The sequence below is a fragment of the Lissotriton vulgaris genome, chromosome 4_1, assembly GCF_964263255.1.
Source record: "Lissotriton vulgaris chromosome 4_1, aLisVul1.2, whole genome shotgun sequence".
NCBI classification, from domain to species: domain Eukaryota; kingdom Metazoa; phylum Chordata; class Amphibia; order Caudata; family Salamandridae; genus Lissotriton; species Lissotriton vulgaris.
In genome coordinates this window covers 1,134,358,560-1,134,379,930 of record NC_141691.1, presented here as the reverse complement: position 1 = coordinate 1,134,379,930, position 21,371 = coordinate 1,134,358,560, and positions in this window count along the sequence as shown.

Below are 21,371 nucleotides of genomic sequence, written 5' to 3'. Positions count from 1 at the left end.
TATTTGATCTCCGCATAGTAGGGCTATGATATGATAGCCCGTCACGGCATACGAGTCAGAAAGCCTTTCTATGACGTGATACAGAGTGGCCGTGCTTTTGGCTATTTAACCTGAATAGACTCAATAAAGCTGATGACAAAAATGAACACATTGCCGACTCATTATCTTTATAACATTGACAAGCAAAACGTCACTGGTGCACCATTCCAAACATCTTTTATTTCTTTTCTGCGTCTGCAGTTGCACCTAATGGCAGGTGCAGGAATTGCTGTGCACAAACCATTGGAATAAGGAAGAAATGGTACAGTGACGTGCATAGCTGCCAAGGTTTCAGATTGCTATGTGTGACATTTTCAGAATTTGAATGTAATTGTGAGTGACATTCAACGAGAATGAGTGACACTTTCTCGCTAACAAATATCAAGCAACAGAGATGAGGGAAATATATACATTTCAGAAACTACACCCATTTGAATAATAAGAAACTCTTAAGATTATCTTAAAACTGCTGCAAAGTACCAGAAATGGAAGGGCAGTCCTCCTCTTCTCAATAGGTGCCAAAAACAATACCACATCCTTCTTTAGCTTTTTCCTATGCTCCAAAACATCAAATCTCCTCCTACAAAACAATCTCATACACTAGCATAATCTCCTCTCATCCTGCACTTTACACCTACTCGCACTACATTTGTGCAGATAATTGACATTGCTCTCTCAGTGTAAAATTGCCATTAATTCAATGCTACTAAACCTTCCCAGAGTGATCATTAAATCCAAACGTTTTCCTGTAGATCATTGCTGTAACTGGGCACCTGCAGTACTAGAATTTAAAAGGGTGAGCATCTGCACTTCTCAGCAATGCTGTACTATGTAATAGGAGAACAGCGGCACTTTGAAGGTGGAAAGCAGCACTTTATGTTTTTACTTAAAGTACTGCCTGCAGCATTTCATAGGTATAGGTCACTCCTCCAACTGCAGACATCACTCTATGAGAATGGATTGATAGCCCTTTCTGGACAGCCCCTAACCAACATTCTCGACTACGGGGTTCTGGTAAATTGCCAATCACCCGAACTGGTGTTGCTCAGATAGCAGCAGTCGCTGGGCCTCTCTTATCTTTAAGGGCTCAGGGCTGCATTAAAGAGATGACCGTCTGCAGAAGCAGAATCCTCGTTCGCATCTGCCAGTGCAGCTCATTGAGAAGTCACAGGCTAAGGTTTGCTGTGCCTTTTCACGATAGTACAGCACAGCGCTCGCCTGGACGGACACATGTACAGAGACCATTCCCGGAACACACATGGAGACGAGGCCGGTGAAGAATGCCCAGACCACGGGAATCTTTGCCTGGGGGCCAGGGCTTGGGAGGCAGTGTAAGCACAATCTCCTCCACAACAGAGGAGCACAGAGAGGGCCCAAAATGGTATTTAAATTGTAGTCTGTGCTTTAGTGCTTTAATAAATCAAGAGTTAGCTGAATGGAGCCTACCTAGCCCTCTGCAGCACCACCCTGAGTTTGAAGAGTAGAGAGCAGAGCTACTGGTCGGTGCGGAGGTGCGGAGTCTACAGTCCGTCGTTGTTAGTGTCTGTTCATAAAGTTGACATGTATCCTGGTGGCTACAGTGGTTACCAAACTTACTAATTGTGTTAGTTTTGGGCCAACGTTACTTTTATGGGGAGACAATCCAGAGGAAAAATGTGGTCCAGGAAAAAAGGACTCTGTTGGAATAGCCAATCAGTAGGAGCAAGGGATTAAACTGAATCTGTGAGTGAGAGAGAGAGAGTGTGTTAAAAATTATGACTTATCAAGGTAGCTTTGTACCACGTTTAAGGGAAGATGTCTTTCCTGAGAGATTGGGGAAATACAAAGCATTTAAGCATAAAATATGGAAGCACGATGTGCCAGTAAAACATTGTATGAGAAACATTATTTTCAAGTATAAGAATAAGTTCTGGATGAACTTAGTGACAAGAAGCTCGCTGAGCCTATGGAAGCCTCCCTGTATCTGTTGCCTGTGGTAATTTCTCTCAAACAGTCAAGGTATAGGAGGTTGTGCATTGATTTTACAGCATAAACATTGGCATTAGAATAGATACCCATCTTCTTCCTAAGATCCACAAACTCATCTCAACCTCGGCTAGGGTGACCACATTTTTAACACTCGACTTGGCAAATTCTTACCAATAGATAATCCTCCATGAAGACTCTTTGCCTTACTACGTTTGTCACTGCAGAATGTGTCTACCAATAATGCGTCATGCCGTTTGGATTGATCAAGCACTGACTGTTTTCCAGAGGATTATGAGAGATACTCTGGTGCAATCAACTTGCAAGAGGATATCCTGGTCTTTGGAAAAAGCCCTGAAGAACATGTTGATAATTGGAGGAATGTTTTATCAGCCCTTTAGAAGAATGGCTCAACTGTAATGTATTTCATATGTACATTGGGTGTAGTGAAGTGGAGTGGACTACCCAGGCCATACCATCAACAGAGCGGGTCTCAAGCCCAAACAGACTTGCATTGATGTCATTGTTCATGCTCCTGCACCCAGGTCAAAGGAACAGATATTCTCTTTTCGTGGTTTGTTTAGAGTACTGTTCTAAATGTTTAGAAAACTATGTAGAGAAGACATAACATTTAGGTTGCTTATAAAGCAGAGCACACAATTCAATTAGACTCTTGAACATAGGAATCAAAATGTGCAAAAATAGATTTTTCTATAGCGCCCTGGTTAAAACCAGTGGATGCAAGTGATTGCGGTCTTTAGGCAAAAATGTACAAATAGATCATGCAATGCAGGGCAGCAAGCAAAGTTTCTGAGCTGCGTTGTGTGAACTGGAGAGAGCACAACTGCACCATATTTACAAAGAAATAGTGCAGTTTTTCCCTTTTGTGCACTGACATACTTTGTGCAGCTTTCCACTAACACAGGCACCCTTGCGCCATAGTTCAAAAACTATCCTTTAAGGCTGTTTCCTCTTTGCATGTCTGCTGCAAAATGCAGCAGACATGCAAAGAGGAAAAAATTAGGAGAAATAAAATGTTTTCGTCTCATTACTCATGGAGGCACAGGAGTTTGGCATACATCAATTTCTACAATTCTTTGTAGATCTGGATTTGCATCAAAAGCCATGGGTGGATGCACGGGAATGCCAATGCACCACCCATGGACTGCCAGCCAGATGCAAAGTACAAATCAACACAAATTGTGATTTGCTTTGTTTTGTAAATCCCACCAAAAGACTTTGCACCAGGCCTGTCTTTAAAAAAAAAAAAAAGTAACTCAAACTTGATGCAAAGTTCTTGTAAATGTTTGCCTTCATGCGATACTGCTGCAGCCTGACAGACACAAGGAGTGGACCATGTGAAGATTATATAGAAATATCTGGGACAAAAAGGCATATCAGGTTACAATATTTGTGGCCAGAAATGCATGATATTATTCACAGCTGGGTGAGAGTGCAGGGTTTGTATGTCCAGTGACAAATCTACCAAAGCTTGTGTTCCTGATCCTGTACCGGCTAGTTTGCCTGATGGTCCTTGGAGGAAACAAGGCACTGAAATCATTGGACCGTTTCCTGTGCAGCCCAGTCATCCCACTTTGATGACACTATTATTCTTAGTGATCTGAAGTTGGTATAGTGGGATGAATCACTATGGATGTTATTTCCTTCTGGATGATGTGTTTTACATGAAGGGTTTACCAAAGACTGCCATTTATGTTCTGACTGTGGGCTTCAATTTGTCAGTAGCAAGTTCCAAGAGTTTCTAAAGAAACATGGTATGAAACAGGAGTAACCTTGTGCCATCCTGAGACCAGTGGCCAAGTACAAAGATTCAAATAAAATATAAAGGAGCCTATACAACTGGTGATCAGGGTTGGGGTGAATTGAAGGGAGGTTCTTCAAGTAACTTTTTTTGGCTTAGTCACTCCCAACTGTGTTTCCCTGAAATCACCCTTTGAGGTCTTAAGAGGGCTTGCCCCAGGTCAACAGGTATTTCCTTGGTGGTTGAAGGATGTGGTGAAAAAGGATTTGGATTCTTTTTTCTTCGGCTTTCAAGAATAAGAAATGTAAGAATTGGAGATAATTTTATATAAATAAAATAATTAACAGGAAGATTTCGAACCTCATCAAATTTGGGCAATCTATCAGAGAATGAGATGATGGGAAAGGTACATTTGTGTGGTCCAATCCTGTCAAAATCATAGAGGTCTGCTGCAAATCTGTGACAGTACAAGGAGTAAACTGTGGAATTTAAGTTGTATTACTCTTTGCAGAGGAGAAGGAAAGGGTTGTAGTGGGGCCAGAGTTGTTACTGATAACAGAGTAGATTGGGATTTCTCCAATGATGTGTTTTGGGAATACATGGAAATGTTTCCACTTGTTAATTTAACAACCCTTTTATTGATGTGTCTTCTGCAGAGTTCAATGGCAGGAGGATTCCTTCTTTAGGAGATTCTGGTGGAAATATTGTGCTGGGACACAGGCAATCTTTCCATAGTGATTTTGATGGCTGTGCTGTGAGAAGAAATGGTTTTAATGTGGGTTGTGATCAGAGTATGTATTCTTCCTCTAGGACTCTTTACGTTCCCTTTAGACGGAGTCAAACGAGCCAAATTCGCCTGTCAAGTTATGTGACTTTTATGAGTAGATCTTGTGTATTTTCAATTGCTCCTTCCTCTGTTCTTGTGTTGTGGTTTAGTGTCCCTGTTTTATGTTAGTTTCTGTCTTTATGTGTTTTTGGTAGATAAGGCTTATGTGTTAAAGAACAGAGGTGTGTGCTATGGTGGTATTGTGCTTGCGTGGTTATGTGGACTGGTGCTAGAGCCCACGGAGACAGGTTGGACAGTTGGAGGAAATGGACTGTAAGTCTGAGACTGCACCCTCTACTCTACTTACAACTTAATACATAGTTAATATAGAACCTGTTTGGCCACTCTCTGTCAACAGTGTGGTCATCTTTTTTGTTTGTGTGGTAAGCATGTGTTTGGGCCACAGGAGGATCAATGGAGGGAATTGACCCCATTCATGAGGGCAGCAAGCAAAGAGCAGCCTCCTTACCTGTACCCAAGCAGCACAACCTTGTACAACTGGAGGTGCCTGTCTGCGCATCTCAGCAGAGACAGCAGCAGTTACTTTGATTAAAGTAATTTTTCTTTATAAGTAAAAGTGAAGTATTTTTTCTTTACAAGTAAAGGCATTTGCTTGGCAGTGGCTTATTGGTTCTTGCTACATGTAGTTGCTAACCCACACCACTGCGGTGAGTAAGCCTTGGCAGCTCTTCTTCTGTACCCTGACAGTCAAATTCAAAGTGGCGTGCTTGGTGCTCAATTAATGGGTTCAACAAGAAGGTAAAGCCCCAGGACACCAGTGGGGAAACCGGTGACCAGAGTGCCCTGTGACTCACAAAAAAGCCCACAAGAGGGAGTCAAGAATTCATTATAGAAATCAGGGCAACTCTAAGGGTCAGGATGTTTTGGACCTTTGTGGGAGCTCAATCGTAGCTTATATCAGTACTGAGGCCTTTCTCACCCTTAGTCTGACATTCCAATGTATAGGCTTAGGATGATAGTTTTGCTGGATGTTGAGTTAATGGTTCAGAAATCTTTATCTTCCTAAAAGGTGGGTTGCGACCTGTGCTCCCACGAGCATCATGAGTGCAGCATGATTTGTGGGTAACTTCTGAAGCCTAGCTGTCAAAGACATGTCTCTGCTATGTTTGCCTTAATAGTTTTACGGCTCTGAGGATAAAAGTCACAGGCCGACATTGTTTTTGTTACTTAGCAGCAAAACTCAGTAAATTGAATCTTACTTTTTTCTTATATTATCTTGTCTTCCGCCCCTCCCTTCATGGCAGTCTAAGGTACTATTCTCAAAGGTAACTTACACTTGCGAGTAATTTAGTCATACTTTTGACTAACTATACAACTTTTGGTTATTCACAAAATCCGAGCGTATTCACTCAAAAATGTTAAAAATATAAATTAATATAATGGAATGTAAAAACTAAATCTAAAAATAAAACATTTATTATTTAAATTATACCATTTTAGCATATTTTGCGATTATAAATGAAAGTAACATTCATTATTAGAATATATAAAAATTATACTACTTTGAATTAGTTCAATCAATCACTCAAAGACACTTATAGAGCGCCCTACTTACCCGTAGGGTCTCAAGGCGCTGGGGGGATGGGGGTGCCGTTACTGCTCGAACAGCCAGGTCTTCAGCTTCTTCCTGAAGGAGAGGTGGTCTTGGGTCAGGCGCAGGTCGGTCAGGAGGGAGTTCCAGGTCTTGGCGGCCAGGTAGGAGAAGGACCTTCCTCCTGTTGTCGCTCTTCGGATGCGGGGGACGGCGGCGAGGGCGTGGTTAGCTGATCGGAGGTGGCGTTTGGGAGCGTAGAAGTTGATTCGGTTGTTGAGGTAGCTCGGGCCTTGGTCGTGTAGGGCTTTGTGTGCGTGGGTGAGGAGGCGGAAGGTGATTCTTTTGTTGACGGGGAGCCAATGCAGGTCTCTCAGATGTCCGGAGATGTGGCTGGTTCGTGGGATGTCGAGGATGAGTCTGGCTGAGGCGTTCTGGATCCGCTGGAGTCTCTTCTGGAGCTTGGCGGTGGTACCGGCGTAGAGGGCGTTGCCGTAGTCCAGTTGGCTGGTGACGAGGGCCTGGGTGACGGTCTTCCTGGTCTCGGTGGGGATCCACCAGAAGATCTTCCGTAGCATGCGTAGGATGTTGAAGCATGCCGAGGAGACGTTGTTGACTTGCCTGGTCATGGAGAGGGAGGAGTCCAGGATGAAGCCCAGGTTGCGTGCGTGGTCTGTCGGTTTGGGTGCGGTGCCCAGGGCGGGAGGCCACCAGGAGTCGTCCCAGGCGGAGGGCGAAGAGCCCAGGATGAGGACCTCCGTCTTGTCCGAGTTCAGTTTCAGGCGGCTGGTCGTCATCCACTCGGCTACCTCTTTCATCCCTTCGTGCAGGTTGGCTCTGGCGGCGGCGGGGTCGTTGGTCAGGGAGAGGATCAGCTGGGTGTCGTCGGCGTAGGAGATTATGTTGAGGTTGTGTTGGCGTGCGATGGCCGCGAGGGGGCTCATGTAGACGTTGAAGAGGGTGGGGCTCAGCGAGGATCCTTGAGGGACGCCGCAGATGACTTCGGTGGCCTCTGACTTGTATGGTGGTAGGCGGACTCTCTGTGTTCTTCCGTCGAGGAAGGAGATGATCCATTCCAGAGCCTTCTCCTGGACTCCGATGTTGCTGAGGCGCTGTACTAGGGTGCGGTGGCAGACAGTGTTGAATGCCGCGGAGAGGTCTAGGAGGATGAGGGCCGCTGTTTCTCCGTTGTCCATCAGGGCTCGGATGTCATCGGTGGCGGCGATGAGGGCGGTCTCGGTGCTGTGGTTGGCTCGGAAGCCAGACTGTGAGGGGTCGAGGGATCCATTCGTCTCAAGGAAGGCGGCCAGCTGCTTGTTGACGGTCTTCTCGATGACTTTGGCTGGAAACGGGAGGAGCGAGATGGGTCGGTAATTCTTGAGTTCGGTGGGGTCCGCTGTGGGTTTCTTGAGTAGAGCGCTGAGTTCGGCGTGCTTCCAGCTCTCAGGGAAGGTGGCGGTGTCGAAGGAGGTGTTGATGATGTCTTGCAGGTGGGGTGCGATGACAGCGTCGGCCTTGTTGAAGACGTGGTGAGGGCAGGGGTCGGTCGGAGATCCGGAGTGGACGGAGTTCATCGTGCGGACGGTGTCTTCGGTGCTGATCGGGGTCCAGGCGCGGAGGGTGGTGGTGGGGGGTGGTGGTTCGGTCATGGTGTGCGTTGGTTGGTTGTTGAAGCTGTTGTGTATGTCCGTGATCTTGTTGTGGAAGTATGAGGCGAGGGAGTTGCAGAGGTCTTGCGATGGGGTGATGTCGTTGTTTCCTGCGCTGGGGTTGGATAGCTCTTTCACGATGTTGAAGAGTTCCTTGCAGTTGTGTGCGTTGCTGTCCAGCCGGTTCTTGAATGCTGTTTTCTTGGCGGCGCGGATCAGCTGGTGGTGCTTCCGGGTGGCAAGCTTGAAGGTGGTCATGTTGTCCGGTGTTGGTTCTCTTCTCCAGACTTTCTCGAGGGCTCGGCAGTTCTTCTTGGAGCTCTTGAGTTCGTCGGTGAACCATGGGGCTTTCTTGCTGCCGGGTCTGCTGGGCGGGGTCCTCAGCGGGGCGAGCTCGTCCGCGCAGTTGCTGATCCACTTCGTGAGGTTGTCGGCGGCGTGGCTGGGGTTCGCTGAGCTGGCAGGAGGGTGCTGGCTCAGGGAGGTGGCGAGCTGGTCGGCTGTGATCTTGTTCCAGCTTCTGCGGGCAGCCTGTTGCTGGTGGTGGAGGGTCGTCGTTCTTTTGAAGGTGAAGTGGACGCAGCTGTGGTCCGTCCATTGAAGCTCTGTGACGTGGCTGAAGGTGATGTCTGTGCTGGATGAGAAGACTGCGTCGAGTGTGTGTCCGGCGAGGTGGGTGGGGGTGGACACCAGCTGCTTGAGTCCAAGATTGGCGAGGTTGTCGAGCAGGGTGCTGGTGTTGCGGTCGTTGTTGTTCTCCAGGTGGAAGTTGAGGTCTCCCAGGAGGATGTAGTCAGCGGAGGGGAGGGCATGCGGGCTGACGAAGTCGGCGATGTCCTCGCTGAATTGGGTGCGTGGTCCCGGAGGTCGGTAGATCAGGGTGCCTCTGAGGGTGGTCTTCGGGTCGGTGTGGATCTGGAAGTGCAGGTGTTCGGCGGTGGTGAGGGTGTTGTCGGTGCTGGTCGTGATACGGATGGTGTTCCTGTGGATGATGGCGATGCCTCCTCCCATCTGGTTGGCGGTGCGATCCCTCCGGGTGATCTTGTAGCCCTCTGGGATGGCGATGGCGATGTCGGGAGCTGAAGAGGCGTTCATCCAGGTCTCCGTGAGGAAGGCAACGTCAGGGGCTGTGGTGTCGAGGAGGTTCCAGAGTTCGATGGCGTGTCTGTGGACGGAGCGGGTGTTGAGCAGGATGCACTTGAGGTGGGTGCTGCTGGTGTTCGACTTGACGGGTGCTGGTGCGATGCAGGTCCGGATGCAGGTGAACTTGCAGGCACGGCAGCTGAAGGGTCCGTGGGTGCGTCGTGGTGTGGCTTGGTAGCATCCTGGGGGTCGACCAGAGTTGAGTGCGCTGAGGTTGGCGGCGGTGTACGTCAGGCGGGTCGGCCGGGGTCTTCGTGGGCCAGGGGTCCTGGCGCTGGGCGCGGTCCAGGCACGGACGGGCGCAGACGGGCTTACCTTTGGCGCGCCTTCGGCGCACAATCGGCGCGCCCGCTGCGCGTTCGCACGGTCGCCATATATGGCAAAGTGCGCAGGGGGCGGAGCAGCTGGGAGGCGGGAGCGGGGAGGGTACAGAAGGCAAAAGGGGCGGGGTTATCGGCGGTGGCGGGAAGCGGGGAGCGGGGAGGGGCGACGAAGGGGCTAACGCGGTAGGCAAAACAGAAGGCAAAAGTCAGCGAGATACAGGGAGACAGGCAACAAGTACAAAATACAGTGAAAAACAGTAATAACAGTAATAACGACGGGGGCAGGTCACGGACCACGCCGCTAGAAGGCAGGGGGCGTGGTCACGCGGCGGAGCTCGGCTAGCGAGGCAGACGGCAGGGAACACGCACACAGCAGCTGGTGGCCGTGCGGTGAGGGGGTGTCCTAGAGCTAGGTCACACTCACCTGCGCCGCACGGTCGCCATATATGGCCAAGTGCGCGGGGGGGCGGAGCAGCTGGGAGGCGGGAGCGGGGAGGGTACAGAAGGCAAAAGGGGCGGGGTTATCGGCGGTGGCGGGAAGCGGGGAGGGGGGACGAAGGGGCTAACACGGTAGGCAAAACAGAAGGCAAAAGTCAGCGAGATACAGGGAGACAGGCAACAAGTACAAAATACAGTGAAAAACAGTAATAACAGTAATAACGACGGGGGCAGGTCGCGGACCACGGCGCTAGAAGGCAGGGGGCGTGGTCACGCGGCGGAGCTCGGCTAGCGAGGCAGACGGCAGGGAACACGCACACAGCAGCTGGTGGCCGTGCGGCGCGGGGGTGTCCTAGAGCTAGGTCACACTCACCTGCGCCGCACGGTCGCCATATATGGCCAAGTGCACGGGGCGGAGCAGCTGGGAGGCGGGAGCGGGGAGGGTACAGAAGGCAAAAGGGGCGGGGTTATCGGCGGTGGCGGGAAGCGGGGAGGGGGGACGAAGGGGCTAACGCAGTAGGCAAAACAGAAGGCAAAAGTCAGCGAGATACAGGGAGACAGGCAACAAGTACAAAATACAGTGAAAAACAGTAATAACAGTAATAACGACCGGGGCAGGTCGCAGACCACGCCGCTAGAAGGCAGGGGGCGTGGTCACACGGCGGAGCTCGGCTAGCGAGGCAGACGGCAGGGAACACGCACACAGCAGCTGGTGGCCGTGCGGCGCGGGGGTGTCCTAGAGCTAGGTCACACTCACCTGCGCCGCACGGTCGCCATATATGGCCAAGTGCGCGGGGGCGGAGCAGCTGGGAGGCGGGAGCGGGGAGGGTACAGAAGGCAAAAGGGGCGGGGTTATCGGCGGTGGTGGGAAGCGGGGAGCGGGGAGGGGGGAGGAAGGGGCTAACGCGGTAGGCAAAACAGAAGGCAAAAGTCAGCGAGATACAGGGAGACAGGCAACAAGTACAAAATACAGTGAAAAACAGTAATAACAGTAATAACGACGGGGGCAGGTCGAGGACCACGCCGCTAGAAGGCAGGGGGCGTGGTCACGCGGCGGAGCTCGGCTAGCGAGGCAGACGGCAGGGAACACGCACACAGCAGCTGGTGGCCGTGCGGCGCGGGGGTGTCCTAGAGCTAGGTCACACTCACCTGCGCCGCACGGTCGCCATATATGGCCAAGTGCGCGGGGGGGCGGAGCAGCTGGGAGGCGGGAGCGGGGAGGGTACAGAAGGCAAAAGGGGCGGGGTTATCGGCGGTGGCGGGAAGCGGGGACGAAGGGGCTAACGCGGTAGGCAAAACAGAAGGCAAAAGTCAGCGAGATACAGGGAGACAGGCAACAAGTACAAAATACAGTGAAAAACAGTAATAACAGTAATAACGACGGGGGCAGGTCGCGGACCACGCCGCTAGAAGGCAGGGGGCGTGGTCACGCGGCGGAGCTCGGCTAGCGAGGCAGGGAACACGCACACTCCAGCTGGTGGCCGTGCGGCGCGGGGATGTCCTAGAGCTAGGTCAGAGCTAGACATCCCTCAGGTTATTATACTTCAGAACATTTTTTGTATTTCATTTAACCCCTTCCACGCTGATGACGAGCTGGGCTCGTCATGGCGTAGCCTCCTCACACGCTGATGACGAGCCCAGCTCGTCACGTAACATGCGCTTTTGAAAATCTCAGCATAGGAGCGGAATTCCGCTAGCGCGCATGTGGCTAATATATTTAAATCAATAAAAAATTTAATTCAAAATACTTTAGGCAGAAGCATTTTTTTTATTTTGCTCTACATTTAAAATGTATTAAAATAATTTACATTAACATAACATAATCTAGTCTTTTATTACAAAGTTTAATAATTTTTTTACATTTTTCCTACATATTACCATAGGGAGATCTCCACCCGACTGTCAACTTAACATTAGTCATGTTCACTAGTGATCTATATATTTGGGTCACTGCTTTGCATAGGTTGCCCCTTTTTAGGTCAAGCCTGTCGAAGACTTTATGTAAGCGCTTTAGAAATCTCACCTCACGTGTGCTTTTTGTTTGGTCGCAGGCTATTGGCCTTTGTGTGCGTCTTTTTAACAAAGACAGCACACAAAGGCGGGCGCATTGCTCCACGCATGGCCTATTGGTTGCCGTTACCCGCACAGGCGCCATGTGTTTTGAATTATCGTGCACACATGCATGCGCGATAATTCAAAACACATGTCTTGGTGTGGCGACCGCGTGCACACACTCCAACAGCTCCCGCATTTCATTTCGTCCCTGTGTCCACCACTCCTCTCGTTTCTAGTTAGTGCTTGTTAAATTCCTTTTACCGCGCACACGCGCACCACTCCCGGGCTTGTTCTCAGTTTCCGCTGACTCTGTTCTTCTCTGCCCCGCATTCCTCTTTCGCCAGTTGTCTGTGTTGTTCCTCCAGCCCTCTAAAGCGGTGTTTGTTTTTCTTCATCTCTACGAAGCGGTCTCTTTATTATTCTGTCACCACGCGCATGAAACCTTAAACAATTGATCCAATACAGTACAATACCCTCCCCTTGGTCCACCATGTTTGCGTTTTATGTCTCTCTCGGTCCCTCTCTCTTCAGCCCTGCAGCAGAGTGGAAGGAAATCTCCCGTTATATGCAGCTCCTCGTGGCTTAAAGCGTTCCTCACTACGCGCTACATTAGTAGTATTTGTTTACAATGGAATTGAGTGCCTGTCCATCGGAGACACCTGGTGAAGTTAGGAGTGTTGTCATATGCTGATATTCATCGAAGCCTCAGCGTGAGAGGACCACAGGCCAGTTTTAGCTCTCCACGTTGGTTGTGGCAGCTCACTCCGAGAGGGCCTTCTCATTTGTCGAGATATGAACACTTACTCCTACCTGTTTGAATTGTAAACATTATTACAGAGGGTGCGAATAGAGAGCAAAAACATGAGGTAACTATACAAAACGGTAGAAGGGAAGAGAAAGGAAGGGTGCTTTTACTTATTTATTTATTTTTGGGTGTTTTGTAAAGTGCTGCAATGTGACCTCGTGCTCATCTTCAGGCCACTAAGCCGTTTCATGGATAGTGTTCTTCTGAAGGGGTGACTAGTTTTCTCGTTAGTGGACCGTACTAAGTATGAAGTGGGGCAGACTTCTTCTACCCCAGTCCTCATTCCTTTATTCCTCTGCAAAAGTCTGTTCGGGATCACATCCCTTAGCACCTTGAGTTATTGACCAAGGTATTTGACAAGCCTTTTGGGTGATCTAACAGGTGAAAAAAACAAATTGCATGAAGGTCGGAGTAAGGGTGAACTAACAAGGTACCACTGATATTTGTGCCCATTTCCATAATTCTGGTACTTGTTATACAGCTTTATGTGTTTACGTTTATATTTGGAACTCTGAAACTAATTCTGTCACCTGTGCTTCTGGTGAGGTGGAACATGGAATATGTTTCCATCAACAATCATCAGTGGCCCTTGCGCTCATCTGCTGTTCTCCACTGCTGGGCTGCTGGTCTTGTACTGGCGGTCGCCAGGACAGGCTCCGGGGTCCATTATTTCTGCTTATCGTGCTGCCAAGGATGAAGAGCCACATGTGATCACCCTTAACCAGCAGGTCCTGCCAATGGCCCTTATTATCAAGCGTGCAAATGAGGAAGCGTTTGGACTGTACCACTGCACTATGGGGGACACAGTGACTGTCACCAACAGGAAGCCAGAACACCACTGCACTATGGGGGACACAGTGACTGTCACCAACAGGAAGCCAGAACACCAACTATCAGGCAGCTTCTAGCCGCTGTCCCTGCTGGGCTCAGAGCCGGTCTCTGGTGCCACCTTGTGGCTCACTTTATGTCACTGCCTGCATGAGTAGATTTTAATAGGGTGACTTTATTGCTTTGCAGTTCCTTTCTGCAGGCCATTGTTTACTGCATGTATTGTTTGCAGCTTTAAGAGCGCAGACTCGGCGTAGTGGCATTAAAAGAGCTTTATGTGGGCAACAGATTAGGGTATACAAGGTCACATGGGGAGAGAATGTTGCTAGAGCTGCCGACTATGGAGCTGGAGAAGCGGGTTCGAGTCACGGCGTCTGCTCTGCATCTTGTGATTCTGGGCAAATCACTCAATCTTGCGGTGCCTACAAAAAAAAGCATTGGCATAGCCAATAGGTCTCGCCTTTGGGACCTAATAAGTGTTTAGGTAAGCAAAAGTTGATGCTGTTGCACCAAGGATATTGTACTGCATAACTAAATAATACTTATAAGGTTCCAAAGGCGAGACCTATTGGCTACGGCAATGCTTGTTAATGATGTGTCTAGCATTGCATGCATTTCCGAGGGCTCAATGATTGAGCCCTATGTGTTCTGTATCATTGGAAGCACTGGATTAATGGGGGGGGGGGGGGGAATTGTTCCACATACCCAAACTTTTTCACCTCTGAAGTACATATAGCTATCCTATTGCCCAATTTATAATAAAAAAAATGGTAGAGAACACAGAGGTGCATCCAGTGCAAAAGGCACTTTTGTTTTGGCAGGGAAACAGTCGGAACACCTGGCTTGTGGCCCTCCTGACCGCAGCCTCAGCCACCTGTGTTCCAACATCGCAAGCGTAACTACGCTTGCCTTAACCATGCATATTCCTTAACCACGCATATGCCTTAACCACGCATATGCCTTAACCACGCATATTCCTTAACCACGCATATGCCTTAACCACGCATGGCAGTGCGCGGTCTGGCTGCTGCTGGGAGGAAGCAGGAAGACCTCGCCAGGAAGAGAGCCAGAGGATGCTGTCAGCTAAGTGGGGCGGGTCTGGGTAATTTTCCAGAGTGGCGGCTGATTGGGAACGGTGGTGGGGTCAGGGAAGGAGAGAGGGGGATTTAGGGAATAAAAACATACCTTATCCTCGCCGATCGCCAGCCGTCACCTCTCCTCTGACACATGAAGCACACAACCTCCCAGAATCCCCTGACCAATCACAGCGCTGCGAAGACAGCGTTGTGATTTGTCTGAGTGCCGTGGTTTGACGCTCAGACGGGGACAGGGACCCTGAGCATGTTTCCCACCCAGGCTGTAATGCAGCCTGGGTGGAGAACATGCAAAGTGCACATGATGATTTGGTCTGCCCTCTCGGGCTGGCCAAACCATCATGCACACTTAAATGCAGCAGGAAACACTTCTCTTTCTCCCAGACAAGCACAGCCCTGCCCCACCATGTCTGGTTCCAAGAAGAAAATTATAATAACATAATGTTTTTAACATTGCGTTATCATTTTCATTTTCTGTTCATTTACTGTTTGCACTAAGTGGGGCGACACTCCCCTGCCTTAGCGGAGGAGCTGTCCCTGTAGTTTTCAGGGCTGGGGAAGGTGGGGTAGGGTGGGTGGAGGGGGGGGGGGTTCAGGGTCAGGGTAGTTTTCAGGGGATTTGGCGGCTCGGAGTAGTTTTCAAGGCTGGGGGAGGTTCAGGCCATTTTTAGGGCTCGGGAGGTCGGGAAGCTTTTTAAATTAGGGGTTAGGGTTTTCGCTCTATGGGCAGTGGGAGGGGTTGGGGTCGTTTTAGGGACAGCGCGTGGGTGGGAGGGGTTCGGGGTAATGTATGTTAAGGGTTAGGGACAGCACAGGGTAGGAGTGGGGTCAGGCTAGTATATGTTAAGGGGCAGGGATTTAGGCCTCAAGCAGGGAGAGAAGAATGGTAGTTGGGGTAGTTTTTAACTCTTAGGGGAGGGGGGGTAGTTTTTAAGGCTTGGGAGGGGGTCAGATAGTGTTTTAAATTGGGTGTTAGAGTTTTAGGACTAAAGACAGTGGAAGGGATTGGGGTAGTTTTAGGGACAGCACGGGATGTCGGGGTAGTGTATGCTAAGGGGCAGGGTTTTAGGCCTAAGAACAGGGGGAGAGAAATAAGTAGTTTTCAGGTTTTGGGCCTCAGGGCGGGGGGGTCGCAGGTAAGGGGTTTGTAGTTTAGGCCAGGAGATGAGGTCAGAGTAGTTGCGACCTTAACCACGCATACCCCTTTAACAATCATCCCGTTACTATAAAATTGCATTGTAAAGGCTTGCGTGGTAAAGGAATGCAATCGTAGTTCGGGCTGCGTGGTAGAGGCAGGTGTGGTTCAGCAATGCGTGCCTCTATTATACCGCCGTTTTGGCACAAGCTAACATTCTGGTCATACAGTGCCTGACAATGAAGAGCTACCTTGCATAACTAAAATGTTTATCATTGGGTTTAAGCAAGATGGTTAGCAATTTCTGGCTCACAAATTTGGACATCCAGAGCTTAGGTCATTCCAGCCGTATTCACCAAACTCTTGGCCATCCTCTGCACCTGCACAGCCAAATAACAGAGTTCCATATCCAGAGCTCAGACACCCATTATTAAATCTGTTCACATGTTATTTATTGATCGTTCCAAACATATTTCTAAGCAGTTTCACTGGCGCTGTGGCAAATCAGTACAGCAGCTTTGGCAGGAAGATCATTTCAGACAGTTATTCTGGCTGGAGGCAAAATACAGAGTCTCTTCCAAAGCCCAATGGACCTTCAAATTCTCACAAGTGAGCTCAGTATGTTTCTAGCTGTTAGGTTGTCGCCTATATAATATATTTGTCGGGGGTAGCACCTCCGTTAAAGCATCGCCCCCTAACTAAATTGCCCCCAGATATGGAGGAATAAAATAGTAATACAGTTAATTTCTTACCATTTTATTTTTCAAAACCCGTGTTGAGCATCAGGACAGGGCTTTCTGATTTCTGTGCTCCCAGTCAGCCAGCAGCAGAAAGCAGTGATGGGCAGGGCACTAAGTTTAAAGTGTGCATATCTCTTTGGCCAGCCGTCTTGCGACGGCCAGCCAGACATGCACAGTTTAAACCTCTCTAACCCAACTGTCTTAGACTGCTGATTAGAGACAGCATAGGTCTCTAGGGTCCTCGGGAGCACCGAAGGAGGATGCTCCTTCAAATCCTTGTGCATCTTTCATGCTGCATTAAAGCAATGTCAGGATTGGTTACTACAGTTTCCTGGTCCCGTCTTGGATTCTTCCTGGAGAAGACCCAAGTGAGGAGGACCTTGCACCAGAATTGAAGATAAGTGTAATTTTTTCAATTTATTTATTTATTTATAACTTTAATTTTTTTCCTCAAGCCCATCACTCTTCTTACATGCCAGCCACCACTAATATCTGTATACCTAGGTAAACCAGTGTATATGGTGGGGTGGGCGCGGAATAAATCTCCTCCCCTGCGAGAGAAGAGACTTTATACTGTATGGGACATACACAGGATTTTGCAAGATTATCGCTCAAGGCCGGTACCCATTCAAGTCTTTGACTAAATCTAGCACCTGACCCATATCTGCAAATGTAGCAGTAAATCATCCAGGTATAGTGAAATAATGGCGCCAAAGCAAACCGAAGTGGAGTGAGCGGACCCTTGTTTTGTCCCTTTTTCCTTCGTTTACTTAAGGCTTCATGTTTACTCATCGTTTTGCAACCTCGTTCCCATCTCTACAATTTAATTTTGGATATTTTCTATATTGTTTCAGTAAATTGATCAAGGCCAGGAGACTAAAATGTTTTTAATAAACAATTAGGCAAGGCCCAAGAATACATCTAGAGGAGCAGAAAGTAACCACGCATTGTGCGTGCCCAGATACATCACGTATTGATCCAAACTTGGTCTGGGTCTTTCGCGGGTCTTGGGGGAGAGTTTTAGGGAAGGGTTGTTGGGCAGAAGGTAATGAAGGGAGGAGTTGAGCCAGTTACTATCTGCTACTGTGCTATATGATATGCACATACAAGGGCGTATTTTATGCTATAATGTTAGAGGGGTGTTAGTCTGAGATTTCCCCCAACAAGATATGTAGTGTACCCAACTAAAAAGGCCAGAGGGCGGGTTGGTACTGTTGAGTGGAAGGTTAATGTGAATGCTTAAGGAGTATTACTTTTGAGTAATTTGAAACTATAATATAAAAAATTCAACCTTATCCCTGTGCTCCCTTTAAGCAAGTCCACCAAACCTTGAAAAGAAACTCTTTCAAAGATGTGTCTGCCTAGGTGCACTATCTGAGCTACACTCTTCCAAATCTGGAAAAGGGGATCTTGTCCTGCTGCTCTGCTTCAGCTGAGCTACAACTCTGTCCCTGGAAGAAAAAACATTATTTTGAGGCTAGTGTGTTCACCTGCTTCTTCTGAGGTGCTCTACCTCTGCCCACTCCCAAACCTGTAAGAACCACCCCCAATACTTTCTCTGAACCTCTTCATAATACTAGAGTAAAGCACCTATGAGACTCTTCTGCCCCCCACTTCCCTTGTCTGAGCTGCAACAGACACAGAAGCAAATTCTATGGCCTTTGTCACCTATCTTCAACTCGGCTACCAATAAACACGCATGTAAGCTATTGTTTAGGATTTAGACACTTCCCCGTAGCTTTTGACTTTACCTGGAAGTAGTCAGGTTTTTGCCCTGCTGTCAGGTCTCTGCAGATCAAGGCCTTTCCTAACAGCTAGGTTAGGGGTGGTCTTCACATGAAGTTTTACCGCTGTCTGTTTAGGGCAAAGTCACTGGTATTTACAGAAAATAATGTTGCGAATTACAGGAGCCATCAAAAGGCCTCACATAGTATCTGACGAACTGAATGGATCCATGGGTGAGTTAGGGCTCAACTACATTGCATACTCTGGGAAAACACATCTATAGGGGCTAGAGCAATTCTGATGTAGCTGAAAGAACTCATGATGAACTCCTACCAAAGAAATCGTGTTTAAACAGCTTTAAGAATTGTAGGTGCTCATTCTGTAAACTGATGGTTGGGGCATGAAAAATTTTGTTCTTTTATTGCAAACCATTGGCAACTTTCATGTTAAGGCCTGTGAGCAGCATTAGCAATAGACTGAATCCCACAGGCCCATTTTAAAGATCTCTCTACACACTGAATTTACAACTGGAAGCCTCTCACATAGAAAATTAAAAGGGCCTCCAACACTGAGGCATACCGTCTTGATGTACATGTCCCAATTCACAGTCTTACGGGCTACACTCAACTGATGATCTCTCAACCAAATAAACAAGCATTGGCAAAGCCAATGGGTCGCAGCAATGCCTGAGCCATTTGTGTTGTTAGTGTGGAGGTGTTTTACCATTATTGAGAGAATGAAAAGTAACAAAGAAAAAACGAAACATGTCAGGCAGGGCGAGATTAAGGAAACACTACTACATAATTTAAAACAAACAAATGCCTGCATATATATATATTTTTTAACATGTTTTTATTAGCAGGTAGTTCAAAAATGGCTGTGTATTTTAAGCTGAAAACATTTAGGTGGATTTACTAAAGTCTATATTTTATTTAAGGAAAGTGTGCCTTGATGCAAAGTATGCAGAGGCTAATGGTTGGAGGATACGAAAGAAAATAATTTTTTTTTTTTTTTTTATTTAAAACTTTTTTTATTAAAATATAAAAGAGAAAAAGTAGAATATACATTTGGCATTCTTATATACAGTACAAATGTGGTACGCTTCGCTTTTATGTACTCCTGAGGAGAGAGAGGAAAGGAAGAAAGAGAAGAAAGGAGAGGGGGGGGGGGCTTAGTTGTGTGTCCTTGGTTGGGCTCTTGTCAGTTGTGCATCAAGGAGCTCCCACATCTCTTCTTTTGAGTTGTGTTCCTTTGAGTATTTCCCCGTTATGTTGTCCGCTCCTCTGAGAAAGGTGACCCAGTTCATCCACGTTTTAAAGTTGGCTTTGGCCGTGTTTTTCCAGTTTGTTAGGATTATTTTTAGGGCCGCTGTGATCATTAAGTCTAGTAGGTCTCTTTCCTCTTTGCTGTTTAGGTCTGCTGTCATGTGTTCTGTGGCTAGGCTTACAAAGCTGATTGTTAAGTCTTTGTTGAATATTTCGTTTAGGAAGTAGTTCACTTTCATCCAAAACTTCTTGAACTTAGTGCAGTTGAAGATGAGGTGTTCTAGAGTTCCTTCTCCTCTCCCGCAGTTCCAGCAGTTGCTTGATTCTGTAATGCCAATTTTGTGGAGTCTTGATGGTGTCCAGTAGGCTCTGTGGAGGAGCCAGAATTTTGTCTGGGCTAGTTGTGGGGTTATCTTGTTTGTCGATGCGGAGTGCCACAGTTTGCGTCGTTCGCTGTCGTTTAACTGCCTTCCCAGGAGTTGTTCCCATGTGCTCGTTGTTTTCTTATTCAGTGACGATGTGGATGGGTTGAGGAGCTTGTATATCTTCGCCCTTTGGTGGCCTGCCGAGTTTAAGGTCTGCATGTATTTGATGATGGCCGGTTCTTCCTTTCTTAGGTTTGCTTTCGTTATGGCTGTTTTGATTTTCAGAAAGGTGTAAAGTTCCCGGTTTGGGAGTTCGTGTAGTTGTTGCAGGTTTTGGAATGTTAATGGTGACTGTTTGGTTTCTAGCTGGTTTGGGTGGCTTATTCCTTTCTCTATCCATGTATCATTGTGCATTGTTGCTCCTTGGTAATTTATCTTTGTGTTGAACCAGATCGACTCCCATGTCGTGCCTCTCAGTTTCTGTGACATACGTTTGTCTATTTTCATCAGTGCCTCCTTGGTGTGTCGCAGTATCGGGTTTATTCTTTGGGGAGGTCTGTTCGCAGTAAGGAGCGCTACGGGGTTTAGCCCCCCTAGGATATTCCTTTCCACCTCTAACCAAACAGGTTCGTAGCTTTGAGTGTTATCTAGCCAGAAGATGCCTTGCCTCGCTAGGCAGGCTGTTTGAAAGTTTTTGAAATTCGCTAAGTTGAGTCCTCCAAGGTCTTTCGTTAATCTCAGCTTCTGTAGGTTGATTCTAGGTTTCTTGTTTCTCCAAATGAAGTTGTTTATGAGCTTGTCCGTTATGTTAGCGCAGTGCCCTCTTTCCAGCTGTGTTATTTCCTCTTCCAGTTCGCTGATCTTTTTGTTCCTGCTACAGTTCATTCTTGCTTTGATGTTGATCAGTTTCCCTCTTAGCGTGGCTTTGAGGGCGTCCCAGATGGTACCTTTCCCTACCTCATCGTTGTCATTGTGTTCTAGGTATTCCTTTATTGCGTCTTCGATTTCCTTCACGTTGTCTTTGTTCTGCAGGATGTCGTCGTTTAGCCGCCATCTTCTCGTTGGCCTCTCATTGTGTCTTCCCTCTAGCGATAGAGTGATGTGCGCATGGTCAGAGATTGTTTTTGGCGCGATTTCTGTGCGGTCGATTAGGTGTGTGTGTGTATTAGATATCAGTATATAGTCTATCTTGCTGTAGGAGTTGTGTGGATGCGAGTAAAAGGTGTATTCACGTGCGTTTGGATTTTGTAGCCTCCATGGGTCGGCAAGGTGTAGTTCGGTGCACAGGTCTCTCAGGATGTTGGTGTTTTGTGATTCGTGGCTTATTCTATGCGGGTGTCTGTCTGTGGCCTGGTCCATTACCCTATTCATGTCACCAGCTACCAGCATGAGGTCTTCTTGAGGGATGTTGGATAGCATTGTATTCACCTTCTGCCAGAATTTCTTATCCTCGGAGTTTGGCCCGTAGATGTTGGCTATGTGTATCTGTTCTTCTCCTCTCAGTAGGCTCGTTATTAGTATTCGCCCTTCCTCGTCTGTGCATGAGTGTTTTACGGTTAGGTTTGCCTTCTTGCTCAGTATGGTGATTACACCTTGTTTCTTCCCGTTTGCCGGTGAGCAGAAGACTTCCCCTATCCACCTTGCTTTCAAAAGATTTGCTTC